The sequence below is a fragment of the Colletes latitarsis genome, chromosome 1 (genome assembly GCF_051014445.1).
Source record: "Colletes latitarsis isolate SP2378_abdomen chromosome 1, iyColLati1, whole genome shotgun sequence".
Taxonomy (NCBI): domain Eukaryota; kingdom Metazoa; phylum Arthropoda; class Insecta; order Hymenoptera; family Colletidae; genus Colletes; species Colletes latitarsis.
Genome location: NC_135134.1, coordinates 44,815,999 through 44,833,523, shown reverse-complemented (window position 1 = coordinate 44,833,523; position 17,525 = coordinate 44,815,999). Strand labels below are relative to the sequence as shown.

At 38.8% G+C, this 17,525-nt stretch overlaps 1 protein-coding gene across 1 annotated transcript in view; it reads left to right on the top strand.

Annotated features, from left to right (window-relative positions):
• The first annotated feature begins 1,658 nt into the window (after positions 1-1,658).
• Positions 1,659-17,525, top strand: part of Blo (bloated) — a 190,523-nt gene continuing 174,656 nt past the window's right edge. The window contains exon 1 of the mRNA XM_076768507.1: positions 1,659-2,563. The gene's annotated coding sequence lies outside the window, so the exon portion shown is untranslated. The remainder of the gene's footprint in view (positions 2,564-17,525) is intronic.

Sequence of the window (17,525 nt, the reverse complement as noted above, 5' to 3'; positions counted from 1 at the left end):
CACGAGTGCTCCGGTACTCGTCCACCCTTCATCAGCTAGATCAACGGCACGTAGATCGACTTTAAAGCTCAATTATTTATATACCGGACTACCGTTGATTCGCCCCATGCGATGATTACGCCAATCATAATACGCTCGATCCGCTAAGAGTCGACATTGTGATTGGTCCGTCGCGGATCAGGCTAACTACTCGCAGAAATCGAGTAAAATAGAAACAAGACCGATCCTCAATCACCTGTAATTGTACTCTGTCGGACCTTGCCGCTACACCCTTGATACTTAGCGATGCACAATCTTCTCTTCGCAGCTCGCCCCTGCGTGTCCGTTACAAGGTTACCGATCCCTCTGTCTACTTTCGCGTTAACATCTGTATACATCGAGAGGACAAACACGTTCTCGAATGATAAACTCCCGGAGATCGATAGTTACCTATGGATCTCTTTCGTAATTCCTAATCGCCGCTATTGTTGATTTTTAATGGCATTTCACGCGCAAAACCTTTATCTAAAAATGAAACCGAACTATTGCAAACTACCAAGAAAATACAATTGCAACGTATTTCTTACCAAACACTCGACTTTGACGGATGACAATTTATTCTTGTGTGGTACAGTTTGGACGAAATTGACTTTTAATATATTGCGCATTTAACGTAACACCTAGTATAATCCAACACCTCGAGTACGAAACGTTCTGGAATCATCGAGAATCCCACACTCGGCCCATATTCTCTAAACCCGCGTCCTCCACTATTCTTCACGTCGGCCTCTCACATTTTCTCGTATCGTCGCCTACCGTTCGATGTCTCAATCGTCTTTCTAACCAACGCAGCCCATAAGTGCCATATAGTCCACGCTGCGAACGCATCAGTCGACCATCATCGTTCGACTCCACCTCACCTTCGCGACGAGACCAAGCGAATCGAGTCCAAGAGGCGATCTCTGCCACCCTCGCACGCGAGGCTGCGTCGCTCCAAGTATAGCGTTGTCCATGGATCGAATCATCGGCTACAAGACGACGCAACGCACAGTGGGATATTTGCTTCATCCATCCATCTGGCCAAAATTATTTTCATTATCCCGTTGCGTCATAATCTGTCTGTTTACTGATTTACGATACTTCGAAGCATTTCAAATTGGTACTTTTGATTTTTGTCTTACTTTGGCCTCTAGAATCTCCCATTGAAATTTAATTTCCATTTACCAATTTGGTAAAAATCAACATTAAGTAAAATAATTGAGATCGAGAGGAATACTTCGTGAATGTAAAAATCTGTTGATTTTAATAAATAAGACTCGATGACGAGTAAGTAGCCCCACGATTGCGATACATATCATCAATAACGAGTCGGGCTCGGCTAGAGGTTAAACTCTGTAACCGTTCTCCAGCGAATCACTGCAACCAACGCGTTGGTTAACCGAGTTTCGTTTAGGATCCCTGTCAGCCAGAGTGCAGGTTTTTGGTTGGGGGACCTTGACCGAGTGACGACCGTTGGCGAAGCGCAGAGGCAAGGCGAGGCCAGGCCAGGGAGCAGCGACAAACGTGCGCAGCCAGGAGCAACGAGCAGTAACTGCGGAGGATCGGGCAAGCCGGGTACTACCCACCAAGCGTGCACCGTGTGTGTATACCTGTTTAAAGTCCTTATGTCCGTCGGGTTTGTCCGTTGTGTGGACCGTCCGCGTCCGTGCCGCGCGCGTTCGTCCGTCTGTCCGTCTGTCCGTCCGTCCGTTGGTGCATTCTCTCCTGCCTGTCTCTGTCGGGGCCCGGTCCGGCACGTCGGTGGGATAGGACGGTGCCGCGGTGGAAGGAGTAGTAAGCGGCCTACGCAGTATCAAGCTGGGTCCCAGCTTTTATTAGTTCTTCGGCGCTCGGCGGAGAACGGTGCGTGCCGGAGTGGTAGCCACCAAGCGCGTTTCAGGTCCGGGATTACCTAACGAGCCGTAGTCGGTGCAAACGAATCGACCGAGTGACACGCAACAACGGGGGGAACCAGTCGGCGGATACACCCACCCTCCTCGTCCGCACGAATCAGTTGGTTTTATTTTTTTTTTTTTTTTTTTCAATTTTTTTTTTTCAAACGCAAAGCGAAGAGGAACGCGCGTGCGGTATCAGCGAGTGACCCCAGGGGGAGAAAAGTGTCGGAAGACGGTTCTGTTGGGAAGTTTTCGTTTTTCGAGTGTCGGCGTTTCGGTAGCGCGCGTCGACGAACGAGAACACGGGAGCAGTGCAGAAGAAAACGTAACGAGGAACGCCGACAGGCGCTAGCAAGACCCTTGGCCGATCGATGATCGATGATAATCGTTCTTGCGACGTCGCATCGGATCAGGATCGGGCGCAAGGTGTTTGTCTCGCCGGTCCTACGGGACGAGACACCCGGCTGCCTCGGCAGCAGTGACAGTTGCTGTACGTGAGAGTGTTTTGTTCGGTATAACCGCGAGCCGGGTTCTCTCATCCTCGTTCGCGCTCCTCTTCTTGCTGGTACTTGGCGGAGAACCGCTCCGGGGATATCCTTAAACAGTACACCAGAGGCATTACCGATCGGAATGCTACTGTACCAGTGAAGGTAAATTGAATTCTGAAGTTCGAACGATACGCTGTAAAGGGGTACGTTGGGGGTGCGTACTAACGCGACTCGAGCCTCCTCCGAGGCGGATTGACTCGTCGTCGACGCTCGGTCCTGACATATCGGTCTTGGACGATACGGAAACGCGATCGAGGAGATTCGTCTCTGGACGGGTTTCCTCTTTGAGGGAAGTGAACCGATAGATCCATCGTACGCAGTAATGTCGATCAAGGCCACGAGTGCTGTTCCAAAGTGCAGTGCAACGTTAGTAGCTTGGTGCTAGATAAAATGCTAAGTTATCGAGGCTGTCGGTGGTGTTTGCCTTTGACAGCCTTGGGAATTCGGGTTACGCGACAACATGTAACATGTGTGAAACGTTTAGCTAACTCGGTTGGCTCGCGAAACGAACATCTCGTCCCTCGAAGAGCAAACTCTGTCCCATCGTTGTTGTCATTCGTTACGACGCCGGATCGACGGATCACCTTCACAATGAAATCACCATAATTATCCTGGTCATGACACGACACTGAGTACCTAATACGCGGCTTCGCGCGTCGTGCTTGTCAAACGCTCGGTAACGAGAGACGTTAATCGAAAGGGAAACGACTTTCATCGCGAATAGATTACGGGACGAGAACGTGTGTGATTTGCTCCGCGGCCAGATTAAATCTCGTTTACGATAGGAAAACCAAAACTCGGGAGGGCAGTATCTCGTTAACTAAAAGATCAATTAACGCGTGGTAACGGATGCTTTGATCGCTCAGGCTAGGCCTGATTAATGTGATTAATTGTTTTGATTTAACCTTAATCGTCCTGACGATTCAGATGTTTTCGATCTAGTCTTGTTAAAATCTCCGTTTGATAACTTTAATTCATCGACTGTCACATGTTACTCGCATTTGACCAATATTTATGTCTCAAAATATAAATTACTACAATCTAATGAGTGTTTGAAATTTTCGATCCGATTAGTTAAGACGAAGATATCGAAGTGAATGTACAAATATCCGAACAGACGACCAAAAAGAGTTTTATGAAATTGAGTGGCAGTCGAGGTGGAAATTAAATTGGAGATGAAAATTATGGGCAGTCAAAATGTTGTTGAGTTATTACGATGGAAAGTGACTTATCAAGCAGATACAGTGCAAAGAAACAAAGTGTTTAAATTCATAAAATGTTCGATTCAAGTTGAAGTGCTATTCGAATTCAATTTCTTTAAAAACTGATGACCAGTTTTATACGAAACGTTTCAAATTGAAATTCAAGTCAACATCCAAGAGTGCAAAAATGAGATAAATTTCGAACATGGTAGTATTCTTTTTTGTTTAAGACGACTCATGGCGTGTCTACTGTAGTGATATGACATGCACATAGTTTTTGCAGTAGATTTATTTCTGTTAGAAATATAGAAACGTTGGAAATTCTTTCGATGTGATTTAAATTGTTCGTTAAATTTTCTTGTGCTTTTACATTTAACGTTTTTTAGGAACGATGTGATCACCAAGAGTGTTAACGTTGTACATATTTACAATCTTTGGTTAAAAAATGACAATGTGTAAATTTAGATACGTGCGTTCATCTTTTTCCTTTTAACTCTTCAATGGATTTCTGTTAGGGAAGTATTCTTTTCCGTCTTTGTGTAAAATATGTGCTAGTGTCGGAGTTTTCCATTCGATCATCTCATTCATTTTCAATTTGATGGAAAAATAGTTATGAAAATCAGCGATGAAATTGAAAAATCTTGGAAGAATATATAAATATATTTTGAATAATATTTTCTGAAAAAGCATCAAGACATTGTGACGCCATGTTTGTTTAAAATTTAGTAAAACAATAACGTTTCTGACTCTGTGTATTGAGTTTCCTTCAATTATTAATTTGAAAGATAATATCGTATACGTTGACAGATTTTCTTAAATTTGTGAAAGATAAAAGACAGGACATTTTATACACAGTAGTTTATATTCAAAATAATTCAATTTTACTACCTAGGTAGGAAGAATTACATTAATTCACATAACATTATTGACCAAATATAGATAAAAAGTAGTTGATTATTATTTATACAAACTTAACCCTGCGTTTAGACTTTAAAAAGTTAAACAAAATTTGTCAACGTCTATTATATCATTTTTCAGCTTAGCTATTGAAGAGTCTCTATATTGTCTCGAGGATTTTCTTATTTTAAAACTTGTATAGAGTAATTTATAAATATGAGAAAACATTGACTAGTCAAGTTCCATAATTCTATTAGAAAGTTTTGATAAAAAAAAAATTGCAATTTTCGAGTACAACATTATTGATAAATAATTATTGTAAATATTCTTATACAGTAATATAAAAATGTCTATTTTGAAAATTGCATACAATATAAATAACTTCACGTTTCACCAAACGTTGGTTAAGAAAAAGAATCGTCTAATCCATCGACGTGCACTGGTCGAGCAAAACTTTTCCAAGTGTTTCGCGCGATTTTCTTGCAATAAATTGGTCGATTATCAACGTGCCGATAAACAAACGATACCGAAACTTTCGTTCAACCCCCAACGAATTTATTGTGCGCGAATAAACGTCCCTAATGGCGCATCTAATTACGTGAAACATTGATAATTCTATAGCGATAGTCCATAATTAAATGGAACTGTTCCGCGGCGTGTGATTTCATCGGTCTCGTAAAATTTGCAGTTAAAGAACGAACCGATAAATTTCCCGTGGAACGCGGTAGAAAACGACTGTTAGAACGCGAAATGCAAATCAGGGGTGTCCGTTGAAACGCGCGCGGTTCGAATAAAAATTGAAGGGAGGGGGTCTTGACGCTCAATAAAAGGGCCACGTGGAGTTTGATACAATTACGAGGCACCATCGTCCAGTTTCAGCGTCCTTCTCGGGACGTTCATCGTTAAGTCCAGAAATAGACGCCGCGCGAGGGCTTATGAACAGCTCAATCCTTTTGCCTCTATTTTCTCTCTTTCTTCTGCTCGCTCTTTTGTTTCGCCTGTCCGCTCGCAGCAAGGTCCGCGGAATGAAGATCGCGCCTCGGCCTGACGTGCGAATCCCCGCGGCTCAGCCGTGACCGAATCTCCTTCGTCTTTTATTGCGCTCGAAATCCGTCGCGACGCGAGAGCCCGTTCGAAACCGCCGTGAATGGAGGGAAAAAGGGATGGCGGCCGCGGGATGATCACGATTCGGTGCACGAACCACCGACCTTGGCGCATTCGAACTGTGTCAGTGGGACACGTTGTGGTGCGCGCGGCGCCCATCGAGCGGGAAATCTTCGAAAGTGATCGGAACGAAACGGCTCCGACGCGACGCGGTTCGATCGGCTCGATCATTTCGATCGTTTCCCGAGACAAAACAATTTAATTACGATTCCCTGAAACGTATTTAATTTTATTTAAATTTGTTCGCGCGTGCAACGGGACAAGATGTGTGAAAGTGTTGATTTTAAAAGAGAGTGATCCCTCGATAACGTTTGCTCGGTCTCGCGGAAAAAACGAAAAGATAGTACTATAGTGCAAATATAGTACTAATGGTCAAATTCTATTATCTCGAAAAGAAAGCTTCGAATGAAAAATTTGTATTCTTTATTTTCGATTTGTTTTTTTCATGTAGAATCACATCCTTGGTTGCACCATCAGTATCGCTAATATTGTCACAGTAGTATTCTTAAAGTAGATAGCTTCGTCTCTAATTTATTTTCATTTTCTTATATTATGTTTTTAATTTTGTTTAGTTGACGGTCACTCGAACTAGAGTCGAAACGTTCAGTTCGAATTAAATTTAATATAGAAAAATTTGTTGCTTGCGTCGGTAACTGAATAAAATAGTCGAACTATAATCAAATAATTATTTTTAAAGGCAGGGTTGAGAGCTGAATTGATAATAAATTTTTGATATTAATATATACCTTAGAAAAGCTTTGTCCTGCAATGCTATTTATTATAATTTCTGCAAGTAATTATGTACTACACAGGGTGTTCGGCCAACCCTGGAAAAAATTTTAATGGGAGATTCTAGAGGCCAAAATAAGACAAAAATCAAGGATACTAATTTATTGGTTGAGGCTTCGTTAAAAAGTTATAGAAACATTTCCACATAGTATATTTTCGGTAAAGAATTTTTTTCTCGAAAGTACGTAGGATTTTGGGTGTATGTGTATTCACCAAAAATGATTGAAATTGAGCCCTGCAATCGAAAATAATTTTTTTCAGAATTATTTGAATCTTTTAATTTTCAGGGTAACAGATAGAGATAGTCAGACATTATATTTTCAGTAATTAATTTTTTTTTCAAAAATGGTTAGGATTTCGATGGTATGTCTATTCACAAAAAATGATTGAAATTAACTCCTGCAATCAAAAATAATTTTTTTAAAACAATTTGAAATTTTTTAATAACTTTTCAGCGAAGCCTCAATCAACAAATTGATATTCTAGAATCCCCCATTAAAATTTTTCCCAAGGGTGGCCGAACACCCTGTATAAATATATAATTGTTCAAAAATTATTTACTTGGATCACGACAAAACTTTATTAAGATCCATTGATTAAATTTTTCCGAAAATAAACCTGAAAACCTAATGTCGTTGTTTGACTTGCAATATTTTATCATAAAATTCTTCAAAAATAGATCCCAACGAGGAACCAAATTTATTTCCAGCCGTTCATCAATCACTATTTTATTTTGAAAACGTACCCAGGGGCCTGAATAATTTATTTCTGAAATATGTACGCGTAAAAAGTTAAAACTTTAATGACTGATCGAGTGTAAAATAGTTGACAGAAGTTTTCTCGTGTACTGAAATCCACCCCAAATATTTCAAGTCGTTTAATTACGAAACAGTAAAATGTCTGGCAAAGGCAGCTCGATGCAACCGGTCCTATTCAATGTCCAAGATCGACTCTCGTATTTCTACCCTGACAATTTCGACAACATTATCGCAAACGTGCCGTAAACATCCGTGATGCAGTCACAGTGACAGAAGGTATTCTGATTCCTCGATAGCCGCGGTCCAAACACCGAATCTTGGAGATTTGCATTCCTAACGACGTGTTTTCGTTGGTTGTTCGCCCGTAACGAGCAGTTTTCAGGAACAGCCACGGCGTTCACGCGAATTTATTAGGCAGCCTCGATATTAACTGTAAAATGGACTTGGATGGTCCAACCCCAAAACAATTAACGACCATGAAACATAAGAAGCCCCATGAATTCGGTCCCGCGAAACAAATTCCCTTGGAAACGAGTTATCGACTGTCACATCATCGGTTTAATTTATAAATAAGTGCAAATAAAGTCCTAACTCTTAATACAGCAACGACAAAGGCAAATTTTTATTCTCCAACCAAAATTCGACAGAACTAAAATAATATCATTATTCGTTTCTTTAAAATTATTTCTGAATCAACTTGACTTTCAAACTCCAAATTGTCTTGTTTTACAATGGTGCGTTAATTTTGAAGATCTTACGAGTTCAGAACCAGAAGGTTAATATCTTTAGAATTTTAGATAAAGGAAATTCGAATAACGAATGAATAAAAGTATATGTTGGTTTTGTCGATTATCTATTGTTCAAATAAAATTTCGTCTACCTCTGGACAGCATGAAATTTAGTAACTACTCTAACAGCATCGGGATAGTTTTTCCACCACAGTATTGAAATGTTCATATTTCAGTAATTGATACGACTTCGACACGTGGCGATATAATCCATTCCCAGTCACGATTATCTTTAGAATCTACTGACACGGTATTGTCGTTTACTCCCGGAACACGACGCGTATAATTTATGCAGTTACGGTCATTATTCAACGACAATCAAACGCGAATAAAGGATGGGAGCTAGAAAGATCAGTCGCGGGTTAAGAGGAATGTGATAGCATGAGTAAGGGGAATGTGGACAGTGTCGAGTAATTGTTGGTTAGTCAAAGGCCTTAAGAATACTGAGTATAATGGTTGACCCAGTATGACCCGTAATTCCTTCTAGGACTGATCTTTTCATCTCTCGTCGTTTACACGATGAGAAGTATCCATCAGTATCTGTTTAGTTTCAATCTACCGATATCGATAGCAAGCTTAGAAGTATTCAAAGGCGATGTTCGTGACCCATGCATCTGTAATATCTTAATAAACACAAAAGTGACCTTCGAAGACCTTGAATGATTAAATTTGTCTTGATAAATGTTACCAAAAACTCAAAAAAATGATCTGGCACAGATTTTCACATAATCGAACGTTTAGAATTTTTTTTAACACACAAAATTCAAATTCATCTTGGACATAAAAAATGTATTCGATAAATGTCTGAACTCCACAAGTGTAGGTCTATTTATAAAAGTATTAAATTCACTTTTAAATCGCTTAATCCTCAATTGGGATCGCCACAAAACTAATACTGTACAATATTAGTAATTATTTAAAAATTTACGTAATCCTCCATTAGCTCATTATTCTTTAAATGCTTTAAAGGAAAGTTGATCTCCATTTACCAATTTGGTAAAAATCAACATCAAGGGTTAAAGTGAATCTAAAATTATTTTAAATATTCCCAATATACAGGGTGTTCGGCCACCCCTGGGAAAAATTTTAATGGAAGATTCTAGAGGCCAAAATAAGACGAAAATCAAGAATACCAATTTGTTGATTGAGGCTTCGTTAAAAAGTTATTAACGTTTAAAATTCCGCCTGTACTGAATTTTTTTCTCGAAAATGCGCAAGATTTCGGGGGTATGTCTATTCACCAAAAATAATTGTAATTGACCCCCGCAATCGAGAATAATTTTTCCAAAACGATTTGAAATTTTTTAATTCTGTCGAAAAATTTCACCGCCTATTCGAATTTTTTTCTTGAAAGTGCGTTGGATTTTGGGGGTATGTGTAATGACCAAAAATTATTGTAATTGACCCCTGCAACTAAATATAATTTTTCCAGAACGATTTGAAATTTTTCAATTTAATTGTTAATAACTTTTTAACAAAGCCTCAGTCAAGAAGTTTATATTCTTGATTTTCGTCTTATTTTGGCCTCTAGTATCTCCCATTAAAATTTTTCCCAGGGTTGGCCGAAGACCCTGTATGTTTCCAGTTTATTTACAAGCACAGTGGGTGGAATATTTAAGGCGACGCAGTGAAATGTTTCGAAAAGTACTTTTACAAAGTAATCGACGCGATTTAGCATCGAGCAAGCCCGAAGTCACCGTTCGCCGATTGCTCGTCATTTTTCTTCGACGATATTAAAGAACCAGCCGACGGGGTACTGTCGTTGCTACAGGCGCGATCCTTCGATTTTATCATTGAATCATTGAATGGACGGGCCGCGGCGGCCGGCGAACAATAAAACAGGCAGGGTAAGGCGCTAAATATTTACGGTAGACACGTGACTGTTTATTGCGCCGAAGTTGTGGTCGAAGAACGCTAGAGAATCATATCGTACATTCTGGTAACGGCGGCTTTATTGCCAGCGTTCTTGATTACCACGCAGCCGCGAAAGGGTTGCTTCAAGGTTGTATACGTCGCGAAATCAGTTGGCGTCGATCACGATGCTTTTTAACGGATTCGAGGACGCGAATTTTTATTACCTTCTTCCGTGTTAACACGTTCCTCTTGGCTCGCCATAAGCGCGATCGGTTGATTATGGCCGTTTTCTACTCGCGCTTCAAGTACCACGCGCAAATCCATACAAGACGAATCACGGAATTCGGACAGATTACACCTCTAATTAAAACAAAAGAAAAGAATTCGAGTTCACGTTTTTCATTTAAAAACTGCTCCTTTTTTTTAAACGAAGAAAATCAATATTTCGTAGGATTCTCTCTTAACACATGCGTAGTTTTTTATATTTTTGTAGTTTTTCAAAATACGCTTTTAACCAGTCAGCTGTGGCGTTTTATTTCGTTTTGAAATTTACGAATATATTTTTGTTTTCGCTAAAATTGCAATTTAAATAGCGAATGGTAACTAAATTTTACGCATGACGGATGTAGTCGTCAAACACAGCTGATTGGTTAAATATACGCGTTTGTAATATATGTAATAACATGTGAGTCCTATAAAAATCTAGAAAAACAAGAAAGAATAGAATATTAAACAAGATTCGTATTATTTTAATGATGAGAATAATTTTGATAGACACTGTATTTTATACTTGATATTTTCTCACAAATGAGTTTAGCGAATATTCTTCCAAAATATATCTAATTTAAACCGAGAAATTTAATACCGTATAGAGTTATCGAAACTCTCGTCTGTGATACTGGAATTTATAGGTTGTATGTAGACTTTTGCGACTGACTGTAAACGTCGTCATAAAGTTTCAAGGCTTTCCTTTGCATTCGCAATATTTGCTTCTGTACTTTATGTACAAGGTTCCCCGTAATATGCGAGACCTACTTCAGGTATGGTTCTAGCATTCGAAAACAGTAAAATAAGTTTGGATAAACAAATGTCCTGTTTCGCCTTGTATCCGAGCTATAGCGAGTTTGTATTTTATGTACTGACAACCTGTGCCCGCTTATCTTTTCAAGAACCGAATCACGCGCAACGCCGAAACCAACTCACGCTCGTTTTAAACACGAAACTATCCAAACTTAAAGAACGTAAATAATTTCACACCTTTTAATATTTCTATTTTATCGTACTCAGTGTACAATACTTATTAAGCAAATTCTCTTGTCAGGTTTTTTTAATAATTTAAACTAAACAATATTAATACTCCTGTTTGTCAAATAAAAGAGCAACAATAGCAATGACGAGCAATAAATCGCCGAAATCCAAAGGGAACAATTATTTTCACACATCCGAGTCGTAAACTCTTCTCGATCTTTCTCACCGTTCGTGCGTCAATCTTAGAATCACGTGTTTTATTACCTCCGTTTCTGACATCATCTCGCGCCGAAACAACGTCGTCGTAACGTTTGAAAACACCGTCTTTCTATAGTTTCGAAAGACAAAGTCTAGCTTCTTTGAAACTGCAGACGTAAACCGAATAAATATGATGCAATCGTCGGTAAAACTGAGGGAATTTCAAAGCCATTTTCGTGGGTCAGTATTTCGTCGAATATTATAAAAAATTTAATTCGAACGTCCAAATAAAAAGTTCAATTATATATAATTTCTAGTCAAATTATATATAACTCGAAAGCATAAATATTCTTCGTAAATTTCATATTAACTGGAGACACATCCCATACTGGCCACCAGAGGGCTACGCTCTTGTCTCTCTCACAAGCGCTCAAACGACCCTTTCGTTTCCATACATACACTGTTTAACTGAATATCTTGTAGCGAGTTCGCGAATATCGTGACCTTTCCTTTCCTCCTTCTATCTCCTATCTCCCTTATCAAGTCACCACAAACCTCTTGGCGTACGATTTAATTACGAAGTAACTTTTCAAATGTATCCTACTCAATTTTGTTTAAATTCGTTCATAGATGCAATGCCCACAAAAAAAGAGTCATTTCACGAATACCTCGAGAATATGAAAATGTGTTAATTTTAATATACGAGACATCATGACAAGTTCGAGTGGTAATTACTACTAAGTGATACTTTGTCGCAAGACTCTACAAACCTATGCGATCCGTCATCGTGCAAAAAAAGATTAAAATCGGAGAGAGACAATTTTGGATCTCTCCTCGTTGGGGGAGGGGGTGTGACAGTTGTGCCAGTCGCGAATCCCCCGAATACGTGATGCAAAAAAAACAAGTAACGTCGTATTTATGGCGACGAGAGTCAACACCACGTCCCGCGACGCGTCCGTGGGCCCCCGGGTGGGTCCGTCGAGACGACAGGAGGGCCTCGTCGCCAAATATGGCCCCGGGCCTCGGTCCCGGGGTGTATCTTAATCCCCTGATCGCGGTCATGCGAATTGTCTCATTTAAAGCTGGCGTGCGTGCCGTCCCTTCCGCGAGGGGCTAATAAAGTCGTTGAGCGACAGGGGCTAACCCTGGCTACGTGCTCGAAGCGGACGTGTCGCGATTAGATGGCCTTGAGAGATGAGGTAGAAGACGAGGTCAGCCCTGCGCGCTCGAAGGGCGACCGAGATCCCTCGCGGATAGACGAAAACGCGCGGTGAATCTGAAATCACGCGCGACGGGCCCCATGTCTCTCTCTTCCCCCTCTTTGCCGCGGTCCCAACGAGGAGGCCCCCTGTTCGGAAAGCGAAGGTGATTCTGCAGAAAGGATCGAGAGGCGGCGACGTTGCAACCCGGGGCTGATAATCGGAAGTCGGCCATGTATTTCATTAGGCGGTGCACCGCGCCGCGGATCGACATCAGCGGTATTTTTAGAGACGTTCTCAATGCAATCGCGCCGCGTTCTAGGCGGGACGATTTAACGCGTAATTACGGATTCATGGAAACTCGAGAAACGCGCCGCGTGACTTTTGCTCCGATGTACTTTTTTAGACTTCAGAAATAAGACCCCCAGTACCGGACACTTAAAGTTTTTTTTAAATCACTAAAAAAATATAACATTTTATGTCTTCCATAGTGTTTTATTTATAATTTAACAATATTGGAAATCAATGTAAAGCAACGAAACAAATAATAGTTGATTGAAACTTTGATTAAACTTTGGTATAGAATTTGAACAGATCATTAGGCGTCCCCTAGTACCGGACATAGCATAAGTCCAGAAAGTAACTGATAACATTTTCAATGTAATTTACTATTTAACAAAATGTTTTGACCGACAGTATGACTTCGAAAGAGTCTAAGCTAATTGTCATGATTAGACAATCATAGGAGGTACATCGTTATTTTATTGTTATTTGATATCGAGGTATTAACAGTTCCGAACAGCAACAGTGCATTTAATGACACTGGAAATACAACAATAGACAGTGATAATGTTTCTATATTTATTTGCAGTAGGTTCTTATATAATAAATTCTTTTAACTCTCGCTAATTTCCACATTTTCACTTGCACTCTCTACTCTGGCGCTAGCAAACTCTTCGATTCTTCGACTTTCAATGTATTCGTCCCATTATTAGTTACATCTTTAATCCTCAGAATGTTTCCTAACTTCTCATCTTCCTTTTCGACGTCTGGTGTTTCAGTAGTTTCTTGTTGCAAGCTTGCAAACGCAACAGGCTGTTTCACTTCCTTGTGTTCATTTGTCTATCTCCTGCGATCTTTCGTCTACATGTTTTCGTATGAGGATATTGTACCACTTCCTGTTTTTCTTTTATAACAAGAGCCACAGAATAGACAAAAAGTGTCCAGTTAATTGTCATGTTCTATCCAATTAATTCAATTGATATAATTACGTTTATTCATCTAACGTGAGATACGAAAGATCGTTACTTGTTACGCAAGACGATCTTATTATCTTTCGTTTTTCTGAATGTACTGTTCGTCGCTGTCGCAGTTGCAGATGCTGTTATGGCATTGTTGCAAATAACATAGTCAACGAGATGACGTTTGATCGCGCATTTCATTCGAGCAATAAACGGAAATCATCGCTTCGATAAAGTATTCGAACCTATGACTAGACATACTTCATCAGCTAAATATTATCTCTTTCATATCGCTCTTCATATTTAAAATTAGATCAATAACAATATACAGTTGCACCTTGTCCTTGTACCGTAAACGTATAGTTATCCGTATCTATATTTATTATTTATTTACTGGATACTTGATTTCGTATTATTTATAACTTTGGTGTAATAAATACGCAGTATTGCGATCGTGGTACTCTTACGTATGACCAAATATTGCTTTACACTAGTCCGAGAAGCGAGTTACGCAACAGTTTCCTTGATTATTTCTTTGCCTAGAATATCGATTTCGAATTCATTACCAACGAGGAAAAACAACGTTAAAGATTCCTATAATTTTTCATGAAATAATGCACGTGATTCATTGGAATTTTTTACAAAGTTCCATAATACTCTACCGAGGACGAATCCATTACTCTATTACTTTCGAGCCAGTTTTAACTAAGATGTAAACAAAGTTGAAACAATATCGATACCGCTTTTCGAAACACTGCAATTCTGCTAAATTTTTTTATTTTATATTCTGTTAAATGTTATAGTTAGTACACTCAAAGAATTTCTTTTATATATTTGAAGAGTAAACACATCTCTCTTGAACGAGTGCATTACAACTTCTAACGTTCGAAATATTTATTATAACGCGTAGAAGTCGATAAATATACGTACAAAAAATTTACGTCCGGGTGCCAAATATTTTTTGTCAAAAACAATTCAATTTAAGATCGAGCCAATACTTTCGCAAAGAAAAGAATGGACAACATTACCACGTTTCGAACTACTGTTCAAAATAGCGTAAAATAGTCGTTAATTACTAGACTGTGGATCTTCATGCAAATTCATATTTTTATTGATAGAATTACTGAAATGGGAGATTCGTACCCCTAAATATAATAATTCGTATCTTTAAGTATTTCTTATATTTTTGCATATTAAGTGAATTCTGTAGTTTCTTGGGAATTAAAGTTTCCCATAAATGCATAAACATACGCAGTCTACTAGCAACGAAGCAGTTGAATCGATTACTTAAACAATGGCCTGCCTAATTTTCTCCGTTAAACGTACGAGACCGGAGTGAAAACTTGGACGAACCGTGCAACGAGATCGTATAAGGTGCGTTTAGATTATAACGTCGCTACGAAAATTCTACCAACGTCATGCTCGGAATTCGAGATTATAGCTTTGCATGACGCTTTACGAAACATGGGGTAAAATAAGAAACTACGTGGTAGCTTATCGCACGATCACGAAGTCATTCTCACTGTTTCGCACCGTCATCGTCATCCTGGCAACTGTCAATAGACCGTTTGCACGTATCTCGAATGTCTCATCGGGTTGCATGACGACAATGGAGACCATTATCACCCGTCGCGTTCATCCTGATCATCGTCGAACGACACAGCCGCCTTTGTCGCCGCGCGCCTACACGAGAAACAGTCGCATCTGGCGATCGTTCTTGCTGCGATCGCAGAAAAATCGAATTCATTAGCGGTCGAAACGCACAGATTCAAAGGGAGCTGCCAGTCGGAACAATGTCGCGATCGAAAGCAAAAGTTCCCTCGGAATAACGCATCAAAGAATTCCAGAGACTTTCTCGGCAATTATACCACACGAAACATTATAATCTTTAACGTTTTCGATTGCCGAATTTCTTTTAAATTACAAAAATTGCTTTATACGATGGAAATAAATATGATAGAAAGACTTTATTTGTTTCTTTCAAAATAAATCGCGAATAAAATTACTACTGATTTTAAAAGAAAGTTGAATTTAAGAAGTTACACATACAAATAGAGACTTCTTTAAGTTGTATTAAACGACGTTTCTATTTTATTTTCTCGTAAGTTTTACTTAAAGCAGCGAAGTTATAAAATATTGTACATATCGTGCTTGGCGTTACCTTGTCGAGATTCAATGTTAGTGTTTTTTTATACAGTGCTGTGCATAACTATAGTTCCACCCAATTTCTTTAATGTTTCGGACATCTGAGTTGTAGTGCAGGAAAATTGATTATATAAAAGCTTAAAGAATCTGATAAATGATGACTTTCATGTAAATATCAGTAAAGTTGCTCTTATATACAGGGTGTTTCGGCCACCCTTGGGAAAAATTTTAATGGGAGATTCTAGAGGCCAAAATAAGACGAAAATCAAGAATACCAATTTGTTGATGGAGGCTTCGTTAAAAAGTTATTAACATTTAAATTCATAAATTTTAAATCGTTCTGGAAAAATTATTTTCGGTTGCGGGGGTCAATTACAACCATTTTTGGTGAATAGACATACCCCCGAAATCCTACCCACTTTCTAGAAAAAAATTCGAGTAGGTATTGAAATTTTTCGACGAAATTAAAAAATTTCAAATCATACTAAAAAAATTATATTTAGATACAGGGGTGAATTACAATCATTTTTGGTGAATAGACATACCCTCGAAATCCTACGCATTTTCGAAAAAAAAATTCCTTACCGAAAATATAATTTCTGGGCAGAAATGTCTGCCCGAATTTTCATGCGAATCTTTAAAACGTCATAACTTCTGAACGGATTGGACGATTTTAATGTTTAAAAAAGCAAACTACGCATATTTTGGTAGAGAATATGTACAAATTGTAAAAATATTCGAAAAGTTGGTCCTTGACCCCGCAAAATAAGAAAAACCCCATAAAAATGGTCCAATTTTCAAATGTTCATAACTCCTACAATTGTGAATATATTTCAATAAAACTTTTTTCTGAAGTAGAGCTCATGGGTACCTACAAAAAAGTATTAGACAACTTTTCTGTAGGGCGTCAAACAAATTTACTAAAAATGAAAAAGGAATTTTTAAGAAAAATCGACAGGGGGTAGGTGCCTAAATTTTTCGACGAAAAAAAGAATTTCAAATCGTTCTGGAAAAATTATTTTCGGTTCCGTGGGTCAATTACAATCATTTTTTGTGAATAGACATATCCCCGAAATCCTACGCATTTTCACGAAAAAAATTCAGTACGGACGAAACTTTCATTATTAATAACTTTTTAACGAAGCCTCCATCAACAAATTGGTATTCTTGATTTTCGTCTTATTTTCGCCTCTAGAATCCCCCATTAAAATTTTTCCCAGGGGTGGCCGAACACCCTGTATAAAGCGTTAACACCACCAACAGCTGAGAATTGCTTTATTAGTTACCTAACTCTATACGCAGAAGTAACTTCAGTAATATTTACTTGAAATTCATTGTTCAACATACTTTTCAGACGTGTACAATTAATTTTCTTGCATTCCAACTGAAAAGTCCAATAAAGTAAGAAATCTGGGTGGATGCAACAGCTGGAATTGCTTTATTAGTTGCCTAACTCTTAACGCAGAAGTAACTTCGGTAATATTTACATGAAAATCATTGTTCAACATACTTCTCAAACTTGTACAATTAATTTTCTTGCATTCCAACTGAAAAGTCCAATACAGTAACAAATCTGGGTGC